Here is a 13,569-nt window from a genome sequence, read left to right on the forward strand (position 1 = left end):
AGTCAAGTGCCTTAGGCACTATGCTACCAGAGCTTCTATATACTCTTAGATTTTTTAATTTTAACTTTCATTTCAATGATGTAATACACTGATTTCTTATTTAAAAGAACTGCAAGATAGAATAGCAGAGTCAAATAGCAGGATTCAGTTAACAAGACTCAAACTGGAAATCTGGCTGATTTATCTGTGAAATGGTTTACCTTTTATGATTCTTCACCTGTGAAACTCCCAGTGATCGTTGGAGTTGTGTGTCAACTTGGCTGGACCACAATTTTGAGTGGGTTAAGCAATTGTGATGTGGGTTATTCCCATGATGAGATCAGATGTATATGTTTTGAGCAGCACTCTGCTGAAAGGGAGTTTCCAGTATATTTATGGACATCCTGGGAAAAGAGACACTCTTTTGTGGATTGGGATCCTTTTGTGCTGCCTACAGCTGTTTGTGAATGAACAATCCACCATTTGGCCTGGAGATCTTGTATTTGTCATTCATTGGTGTCAACAGCCAATATACTGCCTGCCAATCTTGAGCTTGTCAGCCCCTGCAGCTGCATGAGTCCGGAAAAGCCTCCAGCTTGACATTTGATCCAAGAACTTGGGATTTGCCAGCTTCTATAAGTGTGTGAGCCATTTTCCTAAGATAAATATTTCTCTCTCTTTCTATATAAATATAAGCTTTACTGGTTTTGCTTCACTACAGAACCCAGCCTAACACACTCCCTAAGACGTAAAGACAAAATACAAATAAAAACTTTGCTCTGGCGGTTCAAACCCACCAGTCACTCCTTGGAAGGAAGGTTGGGCAATCCTACTTCCGTAGTGATACTGCCTTGGAAACCCAAGGAGGGGTCGCTATGAATTGGGTTTGACTCAACGGCACATAACAACAACAACAACAAGCCAAAATAAAAAATAATACATATAGAGTCACCATGAGTCAGAATCTATTCAACAACAGCTGGTTTACTGGTTTCTATATAACTCACACATCCTTGATGCCCATCTTGACTAAGTTCCTTCAAAGACAGGACATTCTCTTTCTTTTTCTTTTGTAGTTCCCAAAACAGCTAGCAACAATATGTTCTGCTTTCTTGTTTCTCACCTTTCTCTGACCAATACTGCCTATTTTCCCTCTCTAAGAATATCAATAGCTCTTCACCTTATTACTGTTCTAGCAGAGTGGCCCAAACTCCATGCCCAGGCCTGGTCCAGTTCTTAGTTTGCTGATACTAAGATGGGTCAGCCTTAGTAGAGAGTGAGAAAAACACAGTTACTGGGCAGCCCCATGCCAGAGAAGCTGCCATTGGAAATGTGATATTCCCTCTATGCAAACTGGACCACTGCATAACCTAGATATGTCACTGTAAATCTTTATTGAGTGAACAGCTCCAGTGTTATCAGTGTTACACCTAAACTCCTTTCCTTACAGTGCAGTTGTCAAGAACCTCGTGAGAAATAAGATGTTGTTTACTATGACCATTTGGACAAATTAAATATGGGAAAGGTAGTGTCCAAAATCCAAAATGTTGAACAAAATTCAGTATTAGGCCTTATAATTAAATGAACAAAACATTTTGTCATTTACAGTCAGAATGAAAGACTTTAGTTATCTTAATTTCTACTGTTATCATTACCTAGTGCTGCTCTGACAGAAGCATCTCTTCACTCCGGCCGCTGCTGGCTATTAAGGCTAACAAGCTCAAGGTCAACAAATAAAATGGCATAGTCCTGATATTACCAAGCCACGCAGCAGGCCATTGATTCAAGTCCCATTAAAAGTCCCAAGATGGGCAGAGCATGGCAAGCTGCTGAATGAAGACTCGGCTACATGCAGGATTCAAGCATGCCAAAAGCTAGAGACCTCCCTCAAAGTTGCTTCTTATGTACTGGAAGCAGACCACATGCCTGAAGCAGCTACTCAGCTGCTCCAGTAGATTTCACCATGGAGTTGATTACCAGTCTCACCATGGGGAATAACAACATCCACCTCCCCAGCCACTCAACCAGGCCCAGCCAAATTGGCACACAAACTTAACTACCACAGCATGAGAGTAGGAATGTCATATGTATTTGGTTAAGAATGTGTGGAAGGTTTATGAGAGGAAGAAGTAGGGAATAAGGCTACAAAAGACTTAAGAAACTTATGGCTTTGTTCATACAAGTCACAGTAGTTCAGCTTCCTCTTCATAAAAGGATAGAGCATATGCTCGTCACACTCTTTACAGTTCTGATCACCTATGATTCTGAGAGTCGGCCTGAGGATAACAACTAGCACGGGCAAGAAGAGGTACTGGTTTATGTGGGAGTTCCTGAATGGTGCAAACGGTTAACACACTCCATTGTTAAACAAAATATTGGAGGTTTGAATCCACCCAGAAGTACCTCAAGAGAAGAGCCTGGTGATGTACTTCTCACATGTCCACCAATGAAAATCCTTCAGTGTACAGTCTACTCTGACACGTATGGGGTCTCCGTGGGTCGGAATCAACTCAACAGCAACTGGTTATTTGGCTTGTGTAACTGAGAATGACAAGAGCAGATCTAGGAAGGCTTTGTTAGGACTCACTCTGCCTCTTTTCCTTCAGCCTTGAAAGGCAGTATGATGCCTCACTTACTAGCTATGCCTTAGTGTTATTCTCTGACAGTGAGGATGAAAATAATGGCACCCATTCACATAATTCTTGTGTGGAAGTGCTTAGAATAGTGTCTGGTGTCTTTGAGTACTTAAAGAAGGCTAGTCGTTTGTATTATCCCTGCTTGGCTAACTCTCTCAGGCTCCAAGTACATACAGGCTTCTGCTACACAGAAGACACTGTTGCTGCTGGCCCCACACCCAACTTTGTGACCCAGCCTTATAGCCAGGAGATGGGGCACTATTATTGGCTGCCCCAGAATTATATAATGGGAGTCTAGGACAAGCCTGAGGTGCTGGTAAAATAGGGTGCTAGGGCGAATTCACATTGCTTGGTTCTACAATCAATGCCAACAGAAGCAGCAGTCAGGACATTAGACGACGTGTAGCATTGGGAAAGTCAACTGCAAAGGAACTGTATCAAGTGCTGAGGAGCAAGGATATCTCCTTGAGGACTAAGGTGTGCCTGACACAAGCCATGATATTTCCAATCGCCTCGTATGCATGTGAGAGCTGGACAATGAATAAGGAAGACCAAAGAAGAGTTGATGCTTTTGAGTTGTGGTGCTGGCGAAGAATGCTGAAAGTACTGTGGACTGCTAAAAGAACTAACAGATCTGTCCTGGAGGAAGTGCAGCCAGAATGCTCCTTGGAAGCAAGAATGGCCAGACTTTGTCTCACCTATTTTGGTCATGTTGTAAGAAGGGACCATTCCCTGGAGAAGGATGTCATGCTTGGTAGGGTGGAGGGTCGACGAAAGAGGGGGAGGCCTTCAACAAGATGGATTGACATGGTGGCTGCGATGATGGGCTCAAGTATAGCATGGATTGTGGGGCTGGCGCGGGATCGGGCAGTGTTTCGTTCTGCTGTGCATGGGGTCGCTATGAGTCGGAAATGACTCGACAGCACTTAAAACAACAACAACAACAGGACAAATAGTCCACTACATACACATCTGATCCTGACCACCAAGTCTATGGACCAGAAAACCCAAAGGTACCACAAATTTAAGAGGATTGTGGGAACATGGCCAGCCCAGAAATCCACTCAAGTCTCTTACTCCATATCTCTTTTCACTATCCCATTCTCATCAACAAACCTCAGAATACTCTATCACTGTGAAATAAAGTGATTTTCTACCTCCATTGAGATGTTTTCCTTATGAATGAGGATTGCTTCACAGTCAATGCAACAAGCTTTTATTGAGCATTTACTATATGCACAGTGCCAAACCCTGACAGGAAAATCAAAACACTAAAATGAGTGAGGCATGATTCTTGGTCTGGCAAGGTTCTTAAGGCAGTGGAGAGGACAGTGTACCTCAAATTTATGTGCATACAATGTAGTTTTAAAAAGAGCAGACCAGTGGATCCAAAGTTTTTTTTTTTTTTTTTTTTTTTAAATAGGGATGGGAATAGAGGCTTGAGAATAACTTGTGTTGTCAATTATTTTGCTAAGTATATGTTTTAAATATCTACTATCTACAATCATTGTCATTTAATAATGATAAAAAGATATCTTAATTTTTAAAATAGACAGAAATCTCAGAATAATGCAGTTATATTATAACCTCACTAAAATGCCTAAGGCACTTGACTGCTAACCAGAAGGCTAGTGATTCAAACCACCAGCAACTCCTCAGAAGGAAGGCTGGGCAGTCTACTTCCATAGGGATACCACCTCGGAAACCCAAGGAGGGGTTGCTAGGAGTCAGATCTGACTCGACGGCAGTGAGTAAAATGTCTTTATTTTTCTCAATTCACAAAGGGCCAGTGAAATTTTTGTAAATCAGTGTTTTGAGAGCCATGATCTCAATGACTTCCTAAAGGCCATTCTTCCAAGATGATGTATAGGCACATTTTGATATTTTTGAAATAAAAGCCTGCTAAATATACAGGAGGAGTCCCTGGGTGATACAACAGTTAATGCACTCAGCCGCCTATCAAAAATTTGGAGGGTCGAGTCGACTCGGAGTTACCTTGAAAGAAAGGCTTGGCAATCAACCATTGAAAACCCAACGGGACACAGTTTGCTCTGACACACATGAGGTCACCATGAGTCAAGGTCAATTTGATGGCAACTGGTTGTGTTTTGTTTGTTTGCTAAATGTACTGGAAAGTTCTACTGCAATATTCCATTGTCCAAGCAGGACCCATCAATTACTCTAATGGGAATATTCTAGTGGGCCAGGCCTCAGGAGTCAACTGCTTCCTATGGAGGCAGCCGAAGGTTAACTGGAGAAGTGTCATTGATAAAAAGCTTTAAAAATTGTTTTTGTTTCTTTTTCCTGATCATTATAACAATTTAGATTAGAAAATGCTTGGGGGAAGGGTGTTTATACAGCAAAATTAACAATAAAGTTCAAAGGGGGTCTCAGTGACTAGAAATCCAAAATTTCCCAACATCTAAACATCTGTTCAACTGTGCCTATGCTGATCAGCAAAATGCCCTTTCTGAGCACACAGAAGGGTACCCCATGCAACCTGCACACGTATCATTATTTCTGTATCTTGAATTTAAAGCAATATCAATATTAATTTTTATTCTTTTAAGTAAAGCATATTCTTCACCACTATTAATAAGAAAACAAAATACATTTTTAAAACTTCCTGTAGTCTTTCAAGCTTATCCCCTTGAACCTGACAGATTATAGTAACAACACAGGAAATAAAAGCCACAGATCGTGAACTAAAATTCAGCTCTTTAATTCCAAAAAAATGGTAACACTGAAGTTGGTGATGGGAGGTAGTCATCAGAGCTAGGGGCCCGGGGGGGGGGGTTCCTCAATTTTCCTCAGCTGCTATTAAAAATAAGGTTTAAAATATCCTGAGAACATTTTGTCTTTCATAAAGGCAACCTATAATCTAGTTTCTTCATTTTCTTCTTCCATAATTACAGTGCTTGCCAATTTGTATTTGAAATTAAAATAACATAAACATGGATGGACTCTGAGTGAAAACCTGCTACACTTACCAACAGAAGATAATTTTGTCATCAATAATGATCTTATCGGCAGATAACAGCAACTACACCACCATGGAGTCATATAAATAAACTCATTGACAGTTAACTTCACATGATACATGCAAACAAAGGCAAATAAAAGTAAATGAAAATGTATACGTAACCTAGAATAAACACTCTCAGATTTGAGTCTTCTGAGGTAATTTCTCTTTCCAGTTCAGGGCATATGGATTTCTGAGGCCTTCTTTGGCTAATCTCCCCAGTACGCATTGCCTTCTTAATAGAAACATACAGAATTTATCGACTTGGTCAAGACCTAGAGATTGCTGCTACATACAGACCACATTTTACAAGATGAATGTGCATTTCTGGTTTAATTTTCACATTTGATTCCTGCACTAAAGGAAAGCAGAACTATAACTCGAACAAAATATGACTATTGAATCTTACAAGAGAACATGAAATAGACTCTTGCTGCCAACTGCCAGGCAATGCTCTTGGCTCCAAACTGTAGCCTGGGGCAATGCCAGATGGTCCTTCCCAGGAAAATGAGCTTGTCCCCAGCACAGGAAGTTTCAATGAATCTATCCCATAGGAAATATTTTATTGTTCATTACCATAAACTTTATAAGAAAGAAAAGAGTGAGGGTAGCAGTATCAGAAGATTGATCATAGGAAGGAGCTGTTGAGAAATGATTGGGATATCTGCGGATTTGTTGGCACGTTGGCTAAGGCCAGGGGTGGGGATGAAGTAATCATACCTAATTAGAGATTGCATAAGTGAGCCCTAGTGGCACAGTGGTTAAAATGTTCAGTGGCTAACAAAATGGTCGGCCGTTAAGACTTACCAGCCGCTCCATGGGAGAAAGATGCTTCAGTCTGCATCCATATGAATTGGAATCAACTCTAGGCGGTGGGTGTGGTTTTTGGTGGAGAATGCACATTGTGTGTCAGGCATTGTGCCATTGTGTTAGGAATTTACATACATTAATCCTCGCAACAATCCTATGTGGCAGGAGTGGCTGTTATTGTTACTGTTGTTGTTGTTATTATTATCGTCCCTATTTACAAATAAATAAATCAATGGGCACTTCCAGTGGATTCTGAGGCCCCAACTAATAGTCAGAGACGACTCAACAGCACCTACCAACAACACTAATAGAGAGTTACCTAAAGTCTTAACTGTTGATGATATGAAGATAGGAGTTGAATCCTTATCTCTTTGATTTTTAAAAAAATATTTTTTAAATTCAGCCTGTCTACCCATCTGGGATTTCTGGTAGCATAGTGCCTCTGGTAGCACAGTGCCTAACCAGAAGCCTGGCGGTTCAAACCTGCCAGCCACTCCTCGGAAGGAAGGTTGGGCAATCTACTTCCGTAGTGATACTGCCTAGGAAACCCAAGGAGGGGTTGCTATGAGTCGGGTCCAACTTGACGGCACATAACAGCAACCACCTATCTATCCACCCGTATAGCCAGGTTTGCCTTCACTGACAATGAAGTACTATATGCGCAAAAAGGTTCATTTGTGTTGTCTGTATCTTCCATGTACCTCTCTATGCCTTCCTCTCTTTGATATTTAAAGTGCTCTGGTGACACAGTGGTTAAGCACTCAGTACCGCACCGGGAATCGAACCCACCAACAGCTCTGCAGGAGAAAGACATGGCAGTCTGCCTCCATAAAGATCACAGCGCAGGAAGCCCGGGGGCAGTTCTACTCTGTCCTATAGGGTCACTATGAGTTGGGATTGATTAATATGCACAATAGTACCATCACCACTCCTGAAAAAATAAAAAAGCCAAAGTCACTGCCATCCAGTCATTTCTGACTCAGAGTGACCCTCATTGGGTTTCCGAGGCTATGAATCTTTATGGAAGTAGATCACCTAGTCTTCCTTCCATGGAGCAGCTGGTGGGTTTGAACCGCTGACCTTTTAGATACTAGTCAAGTGTCTTATCCACTGTGCTACCAGAGCTCCATGATCACCCCTGGTGCTTACATAAAACAATGCTGCCTCAGCTGTGCTGTCTTTTAAATGCTGTGAGGTTCCACCATGCTTTGGCCTTGCTCAGATAACTTTTGTTTAGAGGGACTCTCCATCTTGATATTTGTTCCCCTAAATCTTTATTAAGGTGTCTCATTTGGGCTTGTCTTCCACAGACAATGTACCTACACATTCTAGAAAAATTCTGCCCCACATCTCCATCAAAGTTCCATGTGTCACCTTTCCTGAATAATAGGGACATATTAACATTATCTTTAAGGCTCCCATTTAATGAATAAAAATTAGGTTGGGAATTTTAATTATGAAATTGACTGTGAAGGAACTCATTTGGGATACACATTACTAATAGGACCAGTTCAGTATTAGTATTTATCTTTATTCTCTTGCTTGAAACATTTCTTATTAAGTCCAGACACCTAGAAATGAACTCATATATCCAGAGTGTTGTGATCAGAGGTACCAGTACCAGTTATTGTAGAGTTGACTCTGACTCATGGCAACTCCATGTATGTCAGAGTAGAATTGTGCTCCACAGAGTTTTCAGTGGCTGATATTTTAGAAGTAGATCAAGTACTACTATGCATAATATTAATCAATCCCGACTCATAGTGACCCTATGGGACAGAGTAGAACTGCCCACAGGGTTTCCTGTGCTGTGATCTTTATGGAGGCGGGCCTTTCATTTGAAGTGCTTCTGGGTAGATTCAAATCCTCAACTTTTTGGTTAGCAGTCAAGTGTGTTAACTGCTAGCACCATCTGGGGAGATTCCATGGTCCTATCTCTATCCCGTACAGATCTTATCTGCTCCTCCATCCTCAGCATATTTCTTTGCTTAGCCATTGAGACCCTGCCTTGGATTCTGGAAGTACACCTCATCTCCACCACACTGTTACTCTTAAGCTCCAGTGTAGAAGCTGGCACACCACATTCAGACTCTGGGAAATGTGAAGTGTGGTTCAACTTTGGCTAACTTTCTACTGATTGTTACCACAATGATCAGGCACCATCATGGGTCACACTAACAGACCATGAGATTCCTAAAATATTTGCACTATTTTGATTACAAGCATCATCCCATCCCAAAGAACTTAAAATGACATGAAATTCAATGTCATTATATACAACTTTTGAAGAAGTCCCAAAAGTCATGAAATTGCTACCTGAATAAAAAGAAATATCTCAAGAATTTGATTTCGTCTATCATCTTGCTCACCAACTACTTGCCAGCCACACATTCCAAAGCTCACTTTAGCTTTGGATCTTCAGTTCAAATTACATATTGTCTGGTCTCTGCTTGTAATAGGATTAAGTCCATCGATCATTTTAAAAAATGGGTTCAGCAGTAGCATTTCTCCTCGATGAAAATTTCCTTTCATGTTGCTGTAGACAGGCACAGCTAAGTTTGGTCAGAATCAAAACCTAAAGTAAACAAAACTCTAAGAATTCTAATATTATTTGGACAGTTGAATTCCTACATAAATTCTGAGGGGTGATAGGCAGGGTCAGATTAGTAATATCACTCAATACTGGGCCTGGAGTCCACAGGGAATGTACAACCATTTATTTATTCAAACCACAATTCCTCTCTGTTTAATCTTCCCCTAGCAAAACTCCTCTTCTCCCATGTCCAGAGTCAGACTCCTTACATTCTTTGTGGTCTAAGACCTGTGTAATTACTATCAATAAAATATATAAACTGTACATCTATAAAAAGTTTGACTGCCAAAAGTGATGTGATAGCTATATTTACAAAAGAAAAAAAAAAAAAAAAAAGTAGCTGCTGAGCTACTTCTGTACTAGCAAACACTTCATGGGATCTGGTTCCAAGGCTTGGAGGTTTAGGGTCATGGTTCCATGAGACATCCCCATTAATTGGCCTAATACTGTGTTTAATGCTTCTGTTCTACTTCCTACTTTGTGACATGGTGACTAAGGTCTTAAAAGCTTGCAAGTGGCCACAAAGGCACAACAATTGGTCTTTGTTTGTCTGAAACAACAGAGGAAGAAAGAGAGTCAAGAATAGGAGAAGGAAATGGAATGTGTAGCTGGTTGCCTCCATGAACAACTGCCTCCTTTGCCATAAGCCCAGAAGTAGCATTACTGAAAATTTTGCTCAAAGATTCTACAGAAGAGGACCTATCTCCAAGCAGCATCAGAGCATGGGGTGAGTTGTTTGGTCACCGAGTGAGCTGTGGGGCAAACTTGGGGACTGGGATGGTGCAGTTTATGAGGTAGGCTGTAATATCCCTCCATAGTTTGAAGAGACTAATGGTCCAGTGTCAGTCCAGAGCCTGCCCTGGATAGGGCTTCACTTTGTGCTGCTTGAGTGTGGAAACATCTTGACGTGGAAGGCTGAAGGGGCTCCTCACTGAAAACTGCAGAACTTTAACAGAGTAGCAGGCCTGATTAAAGTAGACATTAATCATAGTGACTAACTTGCTATTTTTCCCTCCCTTTTGCTCTCTTTTAAGTAAATAGAATAGCCAACCTCTTTATGGACACTGAGTTCTTTAGGTTTGTTATTTTCAATTATACATTCTTCTAAGTGTAACCTTCTCCCATGACTGGTTTTGGCTGGGAATGATAGCCTATGAAACAAGATGACCCTGAGTCGGGAGTAACCAGGGAAGAGAAGAACAAAGACATTCCTGTCAGTCCAAGGGATCTTCAACCCCCCTCCTGTTTCCCTATATGTTTACCCCTTTGCTTGAGGAGACAGACAGTTTAGAGGAGTGATTCTTTCTGTCTCCTTGGGTATTGATATTTAAGAAACCTTTTGCTTTCCTGCTTCAACCGGTTGTGATCATTGGCTCTTCACAAAAGTGTGTAAGGGCCTTGTTTTTCCTACAACAATGTCATCCACCTGCCCAGGATCTTATGGAGGTCATTTGAATTCTCAAGAAGACTTCTGAAAGTGGAAAGCTGTAACACATCTTGGACATCTCTGGCACAAAAGCTTAGACCACTTCGTATTTTCTTGTGTGGCCAAAGGAAGAAAAATCATCTAAACTATGCTAGAGTTAGAAACAGACCAGAGAGACTCTGAATTGTTTTCACCACCCTCTGATGTTTGAGGAATGACAAAACTTGACAGAAAAGCTTTTACAAAAACAGTCACCATTCTAGTACTTAAAGTGAGGAAAGAAATAATCAGTAAATTGATGTAATCTCTTAAAAGGGCAGCACTGCAGCACCCAGGCATAAAACATGTGAGGGAAGATCCAGAAGATGAAGATAGTACACTAATTATGTTGGATCCCTATTAAATGTTTTCTTATGATTTCTTTGAGAAAACAGAACTCAGTATTTTAAAGCAGCTCAATGTCCATCCACTGATACTGAAATATAATTTGGAATTAACCTATGAAAATTTTGATTCAGAAGAAATCTTGAGAGCTGTGCTTCCTGAAGGCCTAGATGTGACTTTAGGGTTTAGCAGAATTGGACATATTGCCCTCCAGAAACTTCGAGATCATCAACTACCTTTCAAGCATTTAATTGGCCAGGATATAATAGACAAAAATTCAGGAATCACCTCAGCAGTACATAAAACCAGTAATATTAACAATACCTATGCAAATTTCCAAATGGAAGTGCTATCTGGAGAGGAGAACATGATGACCAAGGTTTGAGAAAACAACTACAAGTATGAATTTGAATTTTCAAAAGTCTATTGGAATCCTCGTCTATCTACAGAATACAGCATATCACAGAACTTCTCAAACCTGGGGATGTCCTGTTGGATGTTTTTGCTGGAGTTGGGCCATTTGTCATTCCAATGGCAAAGGAAAATTGCATCGTGTTTGCCAATGATCTCAATCCTAAATCCTATGAATGGCTTTTGCACAATTGTAAATTAAATAAAGTGGACCAAAAGGCAACAGTCTTCAACTAGGCTGGAAAAGACCTCCTACAAGGACCAGTCAGAGAAGAGTTAATGCAGCAGTTAGGGCCACTGTCAAAAGAAAGAAAACACTCTGTGCACATTGTTATGGACTTGCCAGCAAAGGCTATAGAATTTCCAAATACCTTCAAATCACTTTTAGATGGACCACCTTACCATAGTAAGCTCCTACCCATAGTTCACTGTTACAGCTCTTCCAAAGATGCTAATCCTGCTCAGACTGTCGGCAACAAGCTGGAGCTGTGTTGGGTGTTTCCTTGGAGGCATGCAGTTCAGTTCATGTAGTAAGAAATGTGGCCCCTAGTAAGGAAAAGCTATACATCACCTTTCAGATTCCTGCTCCTGCTCTCCACAAGAACCATAAATCCAGAGAATCACAAAGATCCACCTCTCAAACAAAGGACAGATAGTCTTTTCAGAAGAAGAAATACAAATTGCTTCAAATACTTCATTGGAAATATTTTCTCCATCTTCCACCTAGACTTTTATACAGCAAAATGCAATTCGTATGATTGCATAAAATTTTAGCAGTTACTTTATTACTGAACCCTTGTATTTTACCCTTGCTGTCTTAAATAAATTCCAGTATTACCAAATTAAAATTCAACTAAAAGGAAAAAAAGATTCTGTAGAAGAATTTTGATTAGAAGGGGGAAAATGCAAAACACAATCTCAAATTCTCAGGGAATTCAAACTTTCTGGAGTAAGGGGGCTGGATGCACTCCTGAAACTAATGCCCTAAAATAATCTTTAAACCTTAAATCAAAAATATCTCCTGAAGTCTTCTCAAAACCAAACCACAGTTTAGCTTAACAAGTAAGGAATGTCTGCCTTAAGCATGTGCTCTTTTAAGATCTATCTATATGGGATGAAATTGACAGAGCAACTCAAAAGAATAGATAGGAAACTTAGGGACCAGTGAGTTATGTTAAAAGAGGAGGAATAACTCAGAAAAGGAGAGTAAGAATGTACAACTCACAGAATGCCATCAACGTCACTGAATTTTACATGTAGAAGCTTGAATTGGTGTATGTTTTTGCTGTATATTCTCAACAACAAAAACAAAATTGTTTTTTAAAAGCAAGAACAAAAGGTATTATTAAATACACTTAGTATGCTGGGTGGCAGACATGGAATTTGAACTCAGGCAGCCTTGGTCCCAATCCAGGTGTCTAACTGTTACCATAGACTGTCTCCCTAGGCCAGGCCTTATGTGAGGTACTGCAGGGAAAATAGAGGAATTGGCAATAATTGCTCTTCAGATTCAACAATTTGGGTGGTGAAATAAGATAAAAATACACAAAAGTGATTAACCACGATAAAAGTTGCCATACTTAAGAGATGTTGCTTGGAACACAAAATGAGTTGTCGAACAGATTTTACTAATCCCAACCGTAATAGGAGTTCAGAGGAAGCTGAGGGACCTCAGGCCCAATGTGAGGAGCCCACAGGGAGAAGGTAGGATTTAGACAGCCTTACAGAATTTCCCAGTGTTCCCAGTGGGGCTTTCAAGGCAAGAGCAGAACCAACAACTGCATGAGGGCAGAGGTCAGGGCAGGAGAGTGCAGGGGCACAGACAGAACATAGAGGTTGGAGTTTAAATATTATTCTACAGCCTACAAGGAGCCACTAGAGGTCTTAAGGAAGAGACTGATGCGAATGCAATGATTTATTTGTTCAATTATTTAACCAAGAGGATGGTAACAAATAATCAATGATAGCTCTGATGGCGTAGTGCCTAAAGCGTTTGACTGCTAACCAGAAGGCTGGTGGTTCAACCCCACCAGCCACTCCTTGGAAGGAAGATTGGGCCATCTACCTCTGTAATGATACTGCCTCAGAAACCCAAGGAGGGGTTGCTATGAGTTGGATCTGACTCCACGGCAGTGAGTTTGGTTTTTGGTTTTTTGGTATGTATGATTTTGTAAAGGGAGCAATGGTTAAGCATTCGGCTACTAATCAAAAGGGTGGTGGTTTGAACTCACTCAGCAGTTCTGTAAGAATAACACCTAGTGATTTGCTGTAAAGATTATAGCCTAGGAAACCCTATGAGGTAGTTCTA

General features: G+C 40.7%; 1 pseudogene; it reads left to right on the forward strand.

Moving 5' to 3' along the window:
• The first annotated feature begins 10,097 nt into the window (after positions 1-10,097).
• LOC103199248 lies at positions 10,098-11,988 on the forward strand (annotated as a pseudogene).
• The last annotated feature ends 1,581 nt before the right edge of the window (positions 11,989-13,569 follow it).

This window comes from Orycteropus afer, unplaced genomic scaffold, assembly GCF_000298275.1.
Source record: "Orycteropus afer afer isolate SDZICR_OR568_19922 unplaced genomic scaffold, OryAfe1.0 scaffold00107, whole genome shotgun sequence".
Lineage (NCBI taxonomy): Eukaryota > Metazoa > Chordata > Mammalia > Tubulidentata > Orycteropodidae > Orycteropus > Orycteropus afer.